This window comes from Chiloscyllium punctatum, chromosome 1, assembly GCF_047496795.1.
Source record: "Chiloscyllium punctatum isolate Juve2018m chromosome 1, sChiPun1.3, whole genome shotgun sequence".
In the NCBI taxonomy this organism is placed as follows: domain Eukaryota; kingdom Metazoa; phylum Chordata; class Chondrichthyes; order Orectolobiformes; family Hemiscylliidae; genus Chiloscyllium; species Chiloscyllium punctatum.
In genome coordinates, this window is record NC_092739.1 from 32443271 (window position 1) to 32457415 (window position 14145).

Below are 14145 nucleotides of genomic sequence, written 5' to 3' on the forward strand. Positions count from 1 at the left end.
AGTCTTTCAGAATGGTGATAACTTTTCCATTAAGCTGCATTGCGCTTGTGTCCAAATACATTAATGAGACAGAGAGGCAGCAGAAACGGAAAAAGAATTAAAATCCTGTACTCATAATTTCACTACCCTCGAGACAGCCTACACTCATGCACAAAAATCTGTGCGTCGAGAATTGGCCTGTTCACTCACATAGAGACTCACAGAAGGAATGTGTCACCTTGAATAGATGATATCCTCAAATTGAGGGACAGCTGACATTGACAGCAGTGCCTACTGAGGAGAATATTAGCAGAAAAGGGCCTAAAGTTTGGTTTATCATCCTCATTTAGCGTCTTATGCTGTGAATTAGCTTGTTGAGAGCCACGCTAATATTTTCAAGAGAATTTGCAAATTGATTTCTCATGCTAATACATTGACTAGGGAATATAATAGGTGTTATTATGAGGACAAAGAGATGTAGAGGTATCAGTGCCAGTACAAATGTGATCCATCATTTTCAAAGTACCTCCTGTTTTTTACATGAAACTACAAGCATAACCTTTATCTCAACTTTCAATTATTAATGAACCTTTCATGAGTTACCACTGTGCAGGTAGTTGATTCTTTTTAATCTGCAAGTTGAGGAGGAGCGGGGTGGGAAGTAGACGAGGCATAGAAAGTTTAGAAAAATGATTTGTTATTATGGATTTTCTCAAGTTTATTGAAAGACACTTGATGACCAATCCAGAACTTGTTCACATAGTGAATGGAACAACATCTGCAGAATCCTCAAGATGCCCGAGGACTGTAGACGGTCTTGATCGGGAAAATAACGATCTTTTAAGCAAAAGCTATCAACCTTGCATTTATCTCTGAGTAGTATTCTTTTACCGAACAGCAGAACAGATTTGACACATTGTGAAAGCATTTCTTCCACAACAAAGAGTCTGATGCTCAGGGAAAATGCTGTATAATTTAGTTGAATTATGCAGGTATGCCCATTTCAAGTGTAATAATTCTAATCTATAGGGTTGCATTTAGTAACTTTAGACTAGAATTAATTAAACTTAGAAATGTTTGATATTTGTAGCATCATTATTTATACAGATGGCACATAACAATTTTCATTTGAGAATACATTTGTCAAAGCAAGGATAAAACCTCTGACTGATTCATGATTCCTTCTCTATCTCTCTGCCTCATCCCTTGTTCATATGTAAAGAAATAAGAATCTCAATGTTTAAATAGTTTAATTTGACTGGGTGCACTGTAAGTCTTAAAGTGATGCAGCTGTAAATTTAATTTGAGAATATATCTCTTGAAGAATCATGTAGATTTGCTAAGATAGAAAAAAACTTTGCTGGTTAATGGCAAGCAGATAATAACTTTACAATGAGAAGCAAGCCATGAGGGAAATTAAATAACATTCCTATGCATAAAGAGTGGCAGAAATATAAAGCCTTCTCCCACAAGATAAACAAGAAATGTGAGATGGATTAATAAATTTGAGATCAATAAATTTTTGAAAGCTAAAAGTACTCAGATTTTGAACCAAAGCAAATAAATGGAGTGAGGACACTGATCAGCCATGATCTCATTGAATCATAATATAGACATGAGAGGTTTAATGGCCTACTCCTATTTCCCTGCTTCTAGAATTCAAATTATTGATCAACATAGTTTCATCACTGATTTCTATCTCAGTGCTACAGATAATAAAGTCAATGTGCATAATTTTCCTCAATGTTGATTCACCTCCAATATTGATAATGATTCTATGTGATGTTATTACTGAACAAATTAGATCTCCTACAGAAACCTGGCATGGTAAGTCATATTTTGACATGTTTTGGTTTTAATAAATTGATCTGTCACCCGAAGCATTAACAATAAAATAGAAATTTATTAACAAATTCAGTCAAGATAAAATAACCAAAACTACTTCATCTTGTCATGTAAATTCAAAGATTTTTAAGCACCAAATTATCATATCATCCCAGTAATTCCAAAGGACTATTTTATAAATTGAAAGCAAAACAAAACAACTTTTGTGGGGTATACCAAAACACATCGCTAGTCCAGTACCAAACACATTGTACAATGCTCACACTTCAGTAGGTTTAAGTTACTTGTGAATTTAAATTGTAGACTGGATCTGCAAATAACTTCTTGGAGCTATTACGCACCTGCTTAAATGTATTCAACTTTAAGTAACCATTTCAGGGTTTTATTCCAGCACTTCTTATCAAGGACTAATACTAACTCACTACTTAAGGCAATCTAGTTCACTTGTGTCTTTTCCTAGTCTACACAGCCATCCTATTCCAAAGACATCACAGGATTGATCAAAACTCAAAGTAAAACAGAAGCCAAAAATCTCCTTCTTTAAGATTAAAAATGAAAATAGGTGTCAGAAATTTCTAACACACCTTGAGGCCCATTGTTTAGCTTTGCTGGATTCCAAAACAATCTCAGGTAACAAAACAATCTGCATCAATGATGCACATTAACCCATTCACAATAAAACCTGGCCTTAAAATCTGTTTCAAAAGGAACTACCATGGGTACAGAAGTGCTTACAGGTTAATTATTAACTTCAGACACATGCAAAACCCATATGTTGCTATTTCAAAAATCAGAAACCCAAACTAGCAATAAGTTAAAGTAAAAATATAAAAGAGGACATTGATAATGGAATCTGCTTTTGGATTTGTGGTAATTATCAAAGGTATCTTTGACATTTCATTAGGGATTTGAGATATCTGCTGTACATTGACCATGTCTCTGACACATACAGAAAAGTAAGTGACACTACCTCCATGTAGACCATGACTTTGGTGCTGGTTTTAAGGTCTTTATAACCAAACATTGCCTCCAATGTCTAAATGAAGAATACAGTGTTGAAGTTCATCATCAATGTCTGCTTTTTCTGAAAGAAGACACCTAAGGATGTAAGAGTTGATTCACTTTGTCTAGTGGCTCACTATAGATCTTGATAGAGAGTACTGTTACCGAGTTGGAACAGGCTGGTAGAAGAACTATGTCAACCAGGTTAGAGTGGTGCTGGAAAAGCAGAGCAGGAAAATTGTGTTTCGGGCAAAAGCCCTTCATCAGGAATGAGGCCTCATTCCTGATTAAGGGCTTTACCCAAAATGTTAATTTTCCTGCTCCTCGGATACTGCCTAACCTGCTGTGCTTTTCTAGCACCACTCTAACCTTGACTCTGATCTCCAGCATCTGCAGTCCTCACTTTCACCTAAGTCAAGCAGGTGTTCAGCCACAGCTGCATTCTCTCATCTACACAAGGAGGTACTATGGCAGGTGATCAAAATCCTTGTCAAGAGGTAAGTTATAAGGACTGCCTTAGGGGAGGAATGTGTGATTATAGAGGATCCTAGATCTGTGCAGTGAATTCTGGAGCTTGGTGCATGGCAAAGTGGGGCATATTCACTGGTGTGGAGAGATGAACATCAGTATACTCAAACAGTTCACAAATTTGTAAGAGGGTTGTGGGATGGAGGGAATTATGAACATAGGGAGGAGATTGAGAAATTTGAAAAGACAAATGAGAATTTTAGAATTGACACAATACATGATCAGGTGCCATTGTGAACCAGGGGCAGAGAGATTCAGATGAACTCTAATTTAATGAGAGTACTACGAGGGAATTATCATGAGTGCAGGCAACAAAGGTGTAATGACAGATGGGTTTGAAATAGGGCCGGAGTCTAACAATGCGACCATGTGGACCTAAGCAATCACCCAGAAGTGGTTGGGAGTTTTATTCAGAGTCAAAAATGTTGCGAACACTCTGGTTCAGTCTCAGATAGTCAGGGAATGGAGTTTGGAGCAGTGACCAAAATCAGTTGGCTCAGTCACACAATGTTGTTGGAAGAAACTGCTGCTCATCCAGTACGTTTTGCTAAACTGGCAACAGAAGGAATTGAAAGGTGGTGGTGACGCTTGTAGAAGTTTGTAGTTTCCTGGCCTGTTGCTCATTCCTACCATCTCCCAGTTTCCTCATCCCTTTTCTTGTTGCATGTAACAAATACCAGTGCTTGCAGATTGTAGTACAGCCACCTCAACAATGTGCTTTGATTCTTTGCAAGCAGTAGGGCCCTGAAGTGGAAGACTACATCATTACACATTGCTGCCCTAAAGGCCTTGAATTGCAAACTATAACAATCTGTCCTGTCTGAGAAACACCAGGAAGGAAAGGCTCAGCAACTTTAGCCACCTGTTCTCACCAAGATATTTGGATGACATAGTAGGCAGGACCAAAGGGATGCTAGGAGAATATATGAATGATAAGTGTCTCTTGGGGTTCTGTTGAGTATAGGACCGTGTAACTGTTACACATGATGTTTCAAGTTACAGGATTCTATGTGAACTAGCAGTTGAAGTGCCTTGCTGCTGCCAATGACATTCAGCAACATCTCTTCATTCTCAGACAGCTACTTCAGGACTACGTTGTGTGATAAGTAACATAACAGGGGAGCCAAGCATTCCATTATAAGCCCTGCATTTTATAGTTTTTATTCTTTCGATGGGAGTACTGAGATTTTACAAATTATCCCTAGGTTGCAATGAAATCATTAAGGTTTAATTGATTCCTTTCTTCCTCTCTGATATTTTTCCGGCATCAGAGTTGCAGCGATGCTCTAAAACATTTTCATTCTGTGCATCTCACGGCGAGTTTGTGCTATTGTAATTATGTCTTCACAGTCCTGGAGACACGGTCGATGACATCTTGTTTCTATTTGTCAAAAGATTTTAACATTGTTTCAGAGTGAAATGGCTTCTGAAATAAAAGGTACTATTGGATAACAGAGACCTTGCAGTAAGATCAGTAGTAACACTTGCGTTTCTCCACATTATGGTACTATGCCAGATGAGGAAAGTTTGAGTTTTTTGGACAGAAGAACATGGGATGTAGGAGCAGGAATAGGCAATTTGGAGAGATGATGGCATTGTATTTTCACAACAGCTTGTAGAATGTAAATTCAACTCTGGAATTAAAATGTCAGTCTCCGTTTTGTTGACTATGGAACTATGATTGATTCTCATAAAAACCCATCTGCTTCACTCATAAGTTCACAAGATATTGGAGCAGAATTAGATCATTTGGTCCATCGAATCTGCTCCACCATTCGATCATGGCTGATATGCTGACCCATTACCTATTAAAAAGCTGTCAAATTCCCCGTTCGTGGCCTTTAGGGAAGGATATTTGCCATCCTTAGCTGGTTTAGCCTAAATATAATTTCAGACCCACCAGCGATGTGAATGACTCTTTACTGCACTCTGAATTAGCTAAAAAAATCACTTAAATGAGGGGTGATTAAGCGAGAGCAACCAGTGGTTATCTTGATGACCATGCTAGATACCACAAGAAAATAAATTTAAGAAACATGAGACCACAACCAAATCAGCTACAATCTTAAGCCTAATTTCCTGACTATCGCCAGAACCTTTGCACTCCCTTATGTCTCAAAACCTGACTTGACGTTGAATAAATTCAGTGGTCCAGCCTTCACCATTTTTGGGGAAGAGAATTTCACAGACTAATGACTTGCTGAGAGAGAAGAATCCTCCTCAACTCCTTAAAAGTGAGACTTCTATTTCCCAGACTGTGGCCCCTAGATCTCATCTCTCCCACAAGTGATCCTTCTAGAATCAATCCTACCATTGAAACTGAGAAACATAATAAAATAGGATTAGGAGTTGTTCAATCCTTTGAGCCTGCTCTGCCTTTCAATATGACCATCCAGCTCAACACTTCTTTCCCCCTTTCCCCTCCCCATACGTTTTGATCCCTTTAGGCCATAAACTATATCTAATGCCTTCTTAAAAAAATTCAATGCTTTGGCCTCAACCACATTTTTGAGGCAGAGAATTCCTGACATTCACTGCTCTCTGGATATTTCTCCTTATCTCAATACTGCATTCCTAAACTGTGATCCCTGCTTCTGCACTTGCCGGTCATTGGGAACATCCTTCCTGCATCTACCCTTCTACCCTGTCTAGATAGGTCTGCTTGAATTTTATAGCTTTCAATAAGATATTCCCCCCATCGCCTGAACTCTAGTAAATATAGTCCTAATAGATGTGGTTTCTCTTCACACAAGTGCTGCCACCTCAGGAGTCAGTATGATAAACCTTTGTTGCACTCGCTCCATAGTCCCAACATCCTTCCTCAGGTCGGGAGACCCGACCTACACACAATATTGCAGGTGCAGTCTCACCAGGGCCTTTCAGAACAAGACGTCCCTTCTCGTGGACTTGAATCCTCGCATTATAAAGGCCAATATACCATTTGCCGCCTTCACTGCCTACAATATCTGCATGCTTACTTTCAGTAACCGGTCATAAATCCAAGATACCCAGGTCTCATTGCATCTCTCCCTTTCCCAATCTATTGCTATTAAGATAATAGTCTGCCTGCCTCCTTTTCCTAAATTTATCCTCATTATATTTCATGTGCCGTGTACTTGTCCATTCACTGACTTATCTAAATCACACTGAAGCATCTCTGCATCTTCCTTACAATTCACCAACCGCATTCTCCCATCCACCCAGCTTTGTGTCGTTTACAAACTTGGGCATATTATATTTAGTTCCCTGATCTCACTCCTTAATATATTTACATTGTGAATAGGTGGTCAAGGATACATTGTCAAGGATAACCCCAAGGCATTCTATGCATATGTGAGAAACCTGAGAATGACGAGAACGAGGGTAGGTCCGATCAAGGACAGTGGTGGGAGACTGTGTATTGAGTCGGAAGAGATAGGAGAGGTCTTGAACAAGTACTTCTCTTCAGTATTTACGAACGAGAGGGACCGTATTGTTGAAGAGGAGAGTGTGAAACGGACTGATAAGCTAGAAGAGATACCTGTTAGGAAGGAAGATGTGTTGGACATTTTGAACAACTTGAGGATAGACAAGTCCCCCGGGCCTGACGGGATATATCCTAGGATTATGTGGGAAGCAAGAGAGGAAATTGCAGTACCGTTGGCAATGATCTTCTCGTCTTCACTGGCAACTGGGGTGGTACCAGGGGACTGGAGAGTAGCGAATGTTGTGCCCCTGTTCAAAAAAGGGAATAGGGATAACCCCGGGAATTACAGGCCAGTTAGTCTTACTTCTGTGGTAGGCAAAGTAATGGAAAGGGTACTGAGGGATAGGATTTACGAGTATCTGGAAAGACACTGCTTGATTAGGGACAGCCAGCACGGATTTGTGAAGGGTAGGTCTTGCCTTACAAGTCTTATTGAATTCTTCGAGGAGGTGACCAAGCATGTGGATGAGGGTAGAGCAGTGGATGTAGTGTACATGGATTTTAGTAAGGCATTTGATAAGGTTCCCCATGGTAGGCTTATGCGGAAAGTCAGGAGGCATGGGATAGAGGGAAATTTGGCCAATTGGATAGAAAACTGGCTAACCGGTAGAAGTCAGAGAGTGGTGGTAGATGGTAAATATTCAGCATGGAGTCCAGTTACAAGTGGAGTTCCGCAGGGATCAGTTCTGGGTCCTCTGCTGTTTGTAATTTTTATTAATGACTTAGAGGAGGGAGTCGAAGGGTGGGTCAGTAAATTTGCAGATGATACAAAGATAGGTGGAGTTGTGGACAGTGAGGAGGGCTGTTGTCGGCTGCAGACGGCTGCAGAGGGACTTAGATATGATGCAGAGCTGGGCTGAGGAGTGGCAGATGGAGTTCAACCCTGCCAAGTGTGAGGTTGTCCATTTTGGAAGAACAAATAAGAATGCGGAATACAGGGTTAATGGTAGGGTTCTTGGTCAGGTGGAGGAACAGAGGGATCTTGGGGTCGATGTACATAGATCTTTGAAGGTTGCCACTCAGGTGGATAGAGTTTGTAAGAAGGCCTATGGAGTATTATCGTTCATTAGCAGAGGGATTGAATTCAAGAGTCGTGAGGTGATGTTGCAGCTGTACAGGACTTTGGTTAGGCCACATTTGGAGTACTGTGTGCAGTTCTGGTCGCCTCACTTTAGGAAAGATGTGGAAGCTTTGGAGAGGGTGCAGAGAAGATTTACCAGGATGTTGCCTGGAATGGAGAGTAGGTCGTATGAGGATAGGTTGAGAGTTCTCGGCCTTTTCTCGTTGGAACGGCGAAGGATGAGGGGTGACTTGATCGAGGTTTATAAGATGATCAGAGGAATAGATAGAGTAGACAGTCAGAAACTTTTTCCCCGGGTACAACAGAGTGTTACAAGGGGACATAAATTTAAGGTGAAGGGTGGAAGGTATAGGGGAGATGTCAGGGGTGGGTTCTTTACCCAGAGAGTGGTGGGGGCATGGAATGCGCTGCCCGAGGGAGTGGTAGAGTCAGATTCATTGGCGACCTTTAAGCGGCATTTGGATAGGTACATGGATGGGTGCTTAATCTAGGATAGAAGTTCGGCACAACATCGTGGGCCGAAGGGCCTGTTCTGTGCTGTATTGTTCTATGTTCTATGTTCTATGTTCTATGTTCTATGTTCTATGTGGTGTCCAAGCACTGAACTATGCAGTGGGTCCCACTCAGGAAAAGAGAGTTGCCTTAGCACATTGTGTTTCAGTAAGATCGCCTGTTATTTTTCTAAATTCCAGTGAGTAAACACCCAATCTGATCAAATTTTCTTCATAAGTTATACCCTTCACCCCAGAATGAATTGAGTGATTCTTTGCTGAATTGCTTGTAAAGCCTTTATATCCCTTTTCAAAGAAGGAAAACAAACCAGTGCTCCAAACGTCTTCTCACCAAGGCCGTAATTTCTTTCTGGACCTGAACATTAATTTATTGTGCTTCACATACCAGGAACTCCAGATTCCTCCGTACCTCCCAGTTCTGTAATCTGTCTCTATTTGAGTCATTTACTGTCTTTCTATTCTTCTGGTCAGAGTGAATGAGTCCATATCTACCCGCAGTATACTCCATTCAACAATTGATTGGCCACTACTTCGACTACCTCTTCCCTTGCAGAGCCTCTACTACCTCTTAACTACTTTCTTAACAAACTTGGGCTGCAAGGTGACAAATGATGAGCTAACAGTTGAGGCCACTAAGTAGCCCGTTAACATAAGAACACAGGAATTAGGAGAGGGAGTACGCAATTCAGCCCTTTGAGCCCGCTCCACCATTTAACATGATCATGGGTGATCTTATCCTGGTCTCAACTCCACTTTCCAGCCTGCTCTCCATGTCTCTTTATCACACTTTTCATCAGAAACGTATCTATTTCTTTCTTAAATCCCCCTGCTGATTGATTCTGCCTCTACTGCACTCTGGGGCAGTGAGTTCTACAGATTCTGAGAGAAGTTGTTTCTCTTCATCTCGGTTTTGAACCTACATCGTCTCACTCTATATCTATGAGCTCTTGTACAAGGCTGTCCCACAACATCCATCTTATCAATCCCCTTTGACAAATTAAACACATCAATCAGATCTTCTGCCCTTGCTGCCAGAAGCCCCCCCATCTCCTACACGAAACCCATCCCACCATCAGTGGCCCTATGATTAACCATCAGCTCTGCACCACTGGGGAAAAGGCTCTGTATGGCACAAAATGCAGCAGGCCTTCAAAAGAGGCAACACTGGGATCTCAGTAGAACCAGCCAGTGGCCGGGAGCCATGGAATCATACAGCACAAAACAGACCCTTAGTCCAACTCATCCATGCTGACCAACTTTCCCAAATTAAATCAATCCCATTTGCCTGCATTTGGCCCATATCCATCTAAGCCTTTCCTATTGATGTATCTGTCCAAATGTCTTTTAAATGTTGTCACTGTACCCTCATCTACCATTTCACTATACATACGAACCACCCTCTGTGTGCAAAGGTTGCCCATCAGGTCCCTTTCAAATCTTTCTCCTCTCACCCTAAAATTATGCCCTCTAGTTTTGAACTTTCCTACCCGAGGGAAAAGATTTTTTGGTGTTCACCTCATTAATCCTCCTTCATGATTTTATAAACCTCTGTAAGGTCACCCTTCAACAACTTATGCTCCTATGTCCCAACCTATCCAGCCTTTCCTTATAACTCAAACACTCCAGTCCCCAGTAATATCCTTGCAAATCTTTTCTGAACTTTCTCCAATTTAATACGATCCTTCCTGTAGCAGGGCGACCAGAACTGTACACGGTACTCCAAATGTGGCCTGACCAACATCCTGTATAACTGCAGTATGATGTCCCAACTCTTACATTCAGTGGTCTGAGCAATGAAGTAAAGCATGCCAAATGCCTTCTTTACCACCCAGTCTACCAGTGATGCAACTTTCAATGAACTATTTACCTAAACTCTTAGGTCTCTCGGTTCAACAAAACTCCCCAGGGCCCGACTATTTACTGTGTAAGTCCTGACCTTGTTCATCTGACCAAAATGCAATGCCTCTCGTTTATCTAAATTAAACTCCCATCTGCCAGTCCCTGTCCCATTGATCAAGATCCCTTTGTAATCTTAGATAACCTTCTTCACTGTTCACTCTACCACCAATTTTGCTGTCATCCACAAACTTACTAACCATGCTTCCTATATTCTCATCCAAATCATTTATATAGATGACAAACAGCAGTGGGCTCACTGTTGGTTGCAGGCCTCCAAGTCTGAAAAACAACCCTCCATCACCACCTTCTGTGTTCTACCATCAAACCAGATTTGTATCAATTGGCAAGTTCTCTCCAAATCCCGTGGGATCTAACTATACTAATCAGTCTATCATGCGGCACCTTGTCATAGGCTTTACTAAAGTCCACATAGACAAAGTCTACCATTCTGCCCTCATCTACCTTCTTGGTCACATCCTCAAAAAAAACTCAATCAAGTTTGTGAGACACAATTTCCCACACAGAAAGCCATGCTGATTATCCCTCATCAGCCCTTGCCTCTCCAAATGCATGTAAATCCTGAGTCTCAGACTCCCCTCCAAAAACTTACCCACCAGGCTCACAGGTCTATAGTTGCCACATTTTTCTTTGCAACCTTACTGAAATATACATGGTACGAATTCAAGTTAAACAATTCCTATTTGTCGATATACATAATGATGATACCTTTTGGATATATTTTCTAATTAATAGAAAGATTGAAATAAAAGTAAACACTGGACTCTGGAAATTCCCTTTTAATGTCTAATTTAAAATAAAAACAGCTGCAAAATTATGCAAGACAAATATCTACCATGCCAGTTTGGTTATATTGTTAGAATAAATATGAATTAACATTAGTAAGGCTTAACAAAAATGTTCAGATGCAGTATGGTCTCCCATATAAAACACATAATTTATGCCCCCTAAATTGTTAAAGTAAATGAGTCTCAGAACCCGCTGTGTAAAAATACTATTCACCTCAGCACAGAGCTTTCTTTATCAAGATGAATTACTGCAACAATAAAATATCTAAAGACTGCAGAAGGTACTGAAAGAGTGAAGTACTTAACTGAGCTGTGAAAGATTTTTATGCCAACAGAACTGAAGATTGAAAGTGTACGGTCAACTGTTTTATAAAATTGTGCATTTATTTTCACTGGACTGGTACACTTCTTCCTGCATGCTGTAACCAGGTAACTAATTCACACAAAGCTTTAGACTTAAGTACCATGCATTAATTTATCTTCATCTTTATTTTCCTTGGTTAGGCAGTTGTAGCAGACGAATCAGGACATATTCTTCTGCGTTGGTGCTCAGCAGTATCTTTATTACGGAAAGAAGAGAATTTCACTGAAAGGTAGGCTCAGCTCATTTTTACACTCTCGCAATTTATTGAAATGGTCTTGTTTGTTTATTAAGCTTTCACAATGTGGTTGTTATAAGCTCATTGCACTGCCAAAAGCATAATCGAGTAACACTGCTCAGGGATAATTTTGACTTTAGAATATATAATACTGTTAAATGGGTGTACAATCTCAGCCACTTATTGAACATCTCTTGCGATAGAATTAAAGATCAAGTTAAGTGTTTCACTGGTGGCTACACTTATCACTCAGACAGCACTATCAGCCAATGTTGGAATTACTGTTCTTTGATTAAAATTTTGTGCTGGATGAGAAAACTGAATAATTCTTGTCAATATGCAGCAAGACTTGGACATTCTGACTTGGGCTAGCCCCCACCCCCAATCTGGCCTATCACCCTCACCTTGACCTCCTTCCACCTATCGCATTTCCAATGGCCCTCCCCCAAGTCCCTCCTCCCTACCTTTTATCTTAGCCTGCTTGGCACACTTTCCTCATTCCTGAAGAAGGGCTTATGCCCGAAACATCAATTCTCCTGTTCCTTGGATGCTGCCTGACCTGCTGCGCTTTTCCAGCAACACATTTTCATTCTGACTTAGGCTGTTAAGCAGGAAGTAGCATTTGTGTCAAACAAGTGGCACACTATGAATATTCTGGTGTTATTCTGCTTTTCACTGAGGACACCTCATGGTACCTGCTAGTAGGTGGCACAAGGGAAGGGTTGTTTCAGTTAATAATGCACTGTTGCCAATCCTCCTCTGCCTCCATTGCTACACTGAATCAAACTGCAAATTGGAAGAACAACCATTCATCTTCCGCTTGGACGGTCTACAGTCCAGAGGACTTAACATTGAGTTCTCTAATTTCAAAGAACCATCCCAAATATCTCCTACCTCCCTTTCCAGCCGCACCACCTCCCTTCAATTCCACCCTATTGACTGTTCTTTCAGCTACCAATTGTATTCACCCCTCCCATCGACCAACCAGGTCATACCCTCTACCTTTGTTCACATATCGTTATCTCACCATTCCACTGCTCTCCCCATCATTCCCCCCCACCCCCACCACCTTTATCTGTAGCTCTCCCTACCCCCGCATCGAGCCCTGAAGAAGAGTTAATACCTGAAACATTAACTTCATCTCCTGATGCTGCCTGGCTTGCTGTGTTCTTCCAGCCTCCTGTTGTCTACTATTTCTAGGGCCTGTCTGATGACCAGTGGTAGATAATAGACCGCTGGCAAGCCAAATTAGAAAAGGCAACTGTCTTTATTTACAAGATGTGTTATTGCATGATTAGCTATAGATACAGCTTCTAATACTATTCAGATGTAATTGCTAAGGACTCTAGGGAGCTGAACAGAATAATTCTGCTCCCTCTGAAGGATGCTATAGAATTCCTGCTTCTTCCTTTGGAAGTCGATGAGTGACGTCATCAGATTGGGTAGACTTGAATGTAAAAACGAACATTAACTCCTTCAGTTGCATTTTGCCACATCTCCCTTCCCACCCCCCAAGCTTTATCCCTGTAGTTAACCCTTTTATAACCATGCACATAACTATATAATTTCCCCATCTCACCATCACAACCTTGAACAAATTTGAACAGTCTAGACAGAGAACACATCCTTGCTAATTCCAAAGAGAAAGATCTTCTGCTTGGGGAATGTTATCTTGGTTCAGATCCATGGATCGTTTCTCCACTGGATCCTTTTATCTCTTGGACAGTCTTTGCTGGTTGGATCATTTCTATTTTTGAACAACTCTTAATCACCTGAGTTTCCTTTGCAGAGGGCTGGAAAGGGAGGTGGGAGATATGTGGGAAGATTCTTTGAAATTAGAGAACTCAATGTTTCCCCATAACCTCAGGAAGCTTTAAACTCTGACAAGTCCACCTTGGAAGGCAGATGCTCTGTTGAAACTTTCTTCCTCACATTATTCTGGATTTCTGGATCAGGTGAAAATCTTCTTGATTGATATAGGTGTTTTAATTTCATGGTATTCTGCATGTTTAAACTAAACCATTTATTTTGCTTGACCATATCTGCAACATTTGTCGAACTCAATATAAATTGTATATAGCTCATCTCCCTTAATTTGTTAATCAGGTATTATCTTTCTGTAGTTGTTTGACGGTTGAAGTCGACTTTTTCAGTTTTTTCAATCATATTAACGAATGTTTCCTCCTCACTCACCACTATCTTGGTGGCTGGCTTTGATTGTTTTTGTTTTAGTAGGTAGAGAATTGAACATTTCTGCCAGTCCTGTGATGTCTCCGACTTCCTGTACGTTGATAATGTGAAGCAGCTGTCTTGTGCTAATATAAGTAATCTCGCTGCATTCTTTCTTCTGTTTGGCTTTCACACTGCATCTGTGAAATACAATGAAGTCTCCTGCTGGTTAACCCTTAACTAGGTGGTCAATAATGGT

The 14145-nt window shown here is 40.7% G+C and overlaps 1 protein-coding gene across 14 annotated transcripts in view; it reads left to right on the top strand.

The window, feature by feature from the left end:
- Positions 1-14145, top strand: part of LOC140488060 (bifunctional heparan sulfate N-deacetylase/N-sulfotransferase 4-like) — a 905491-nt gene that overhangs the window by 328097 nt on the left and 563249 nt on the right. For all 14 annotated transcript variants that reach the window (XM_072587776.1, XM_072587868.1, XM_072588796.1 and 11 more), the window contains one exon: positions 11623-11711. The gene's annotated coding sequence lies outside the window, so the exon portion shown is untranslated. The remainder of the gene's footprint in view (positions 1-11622; positions 11712-14145) is intronic.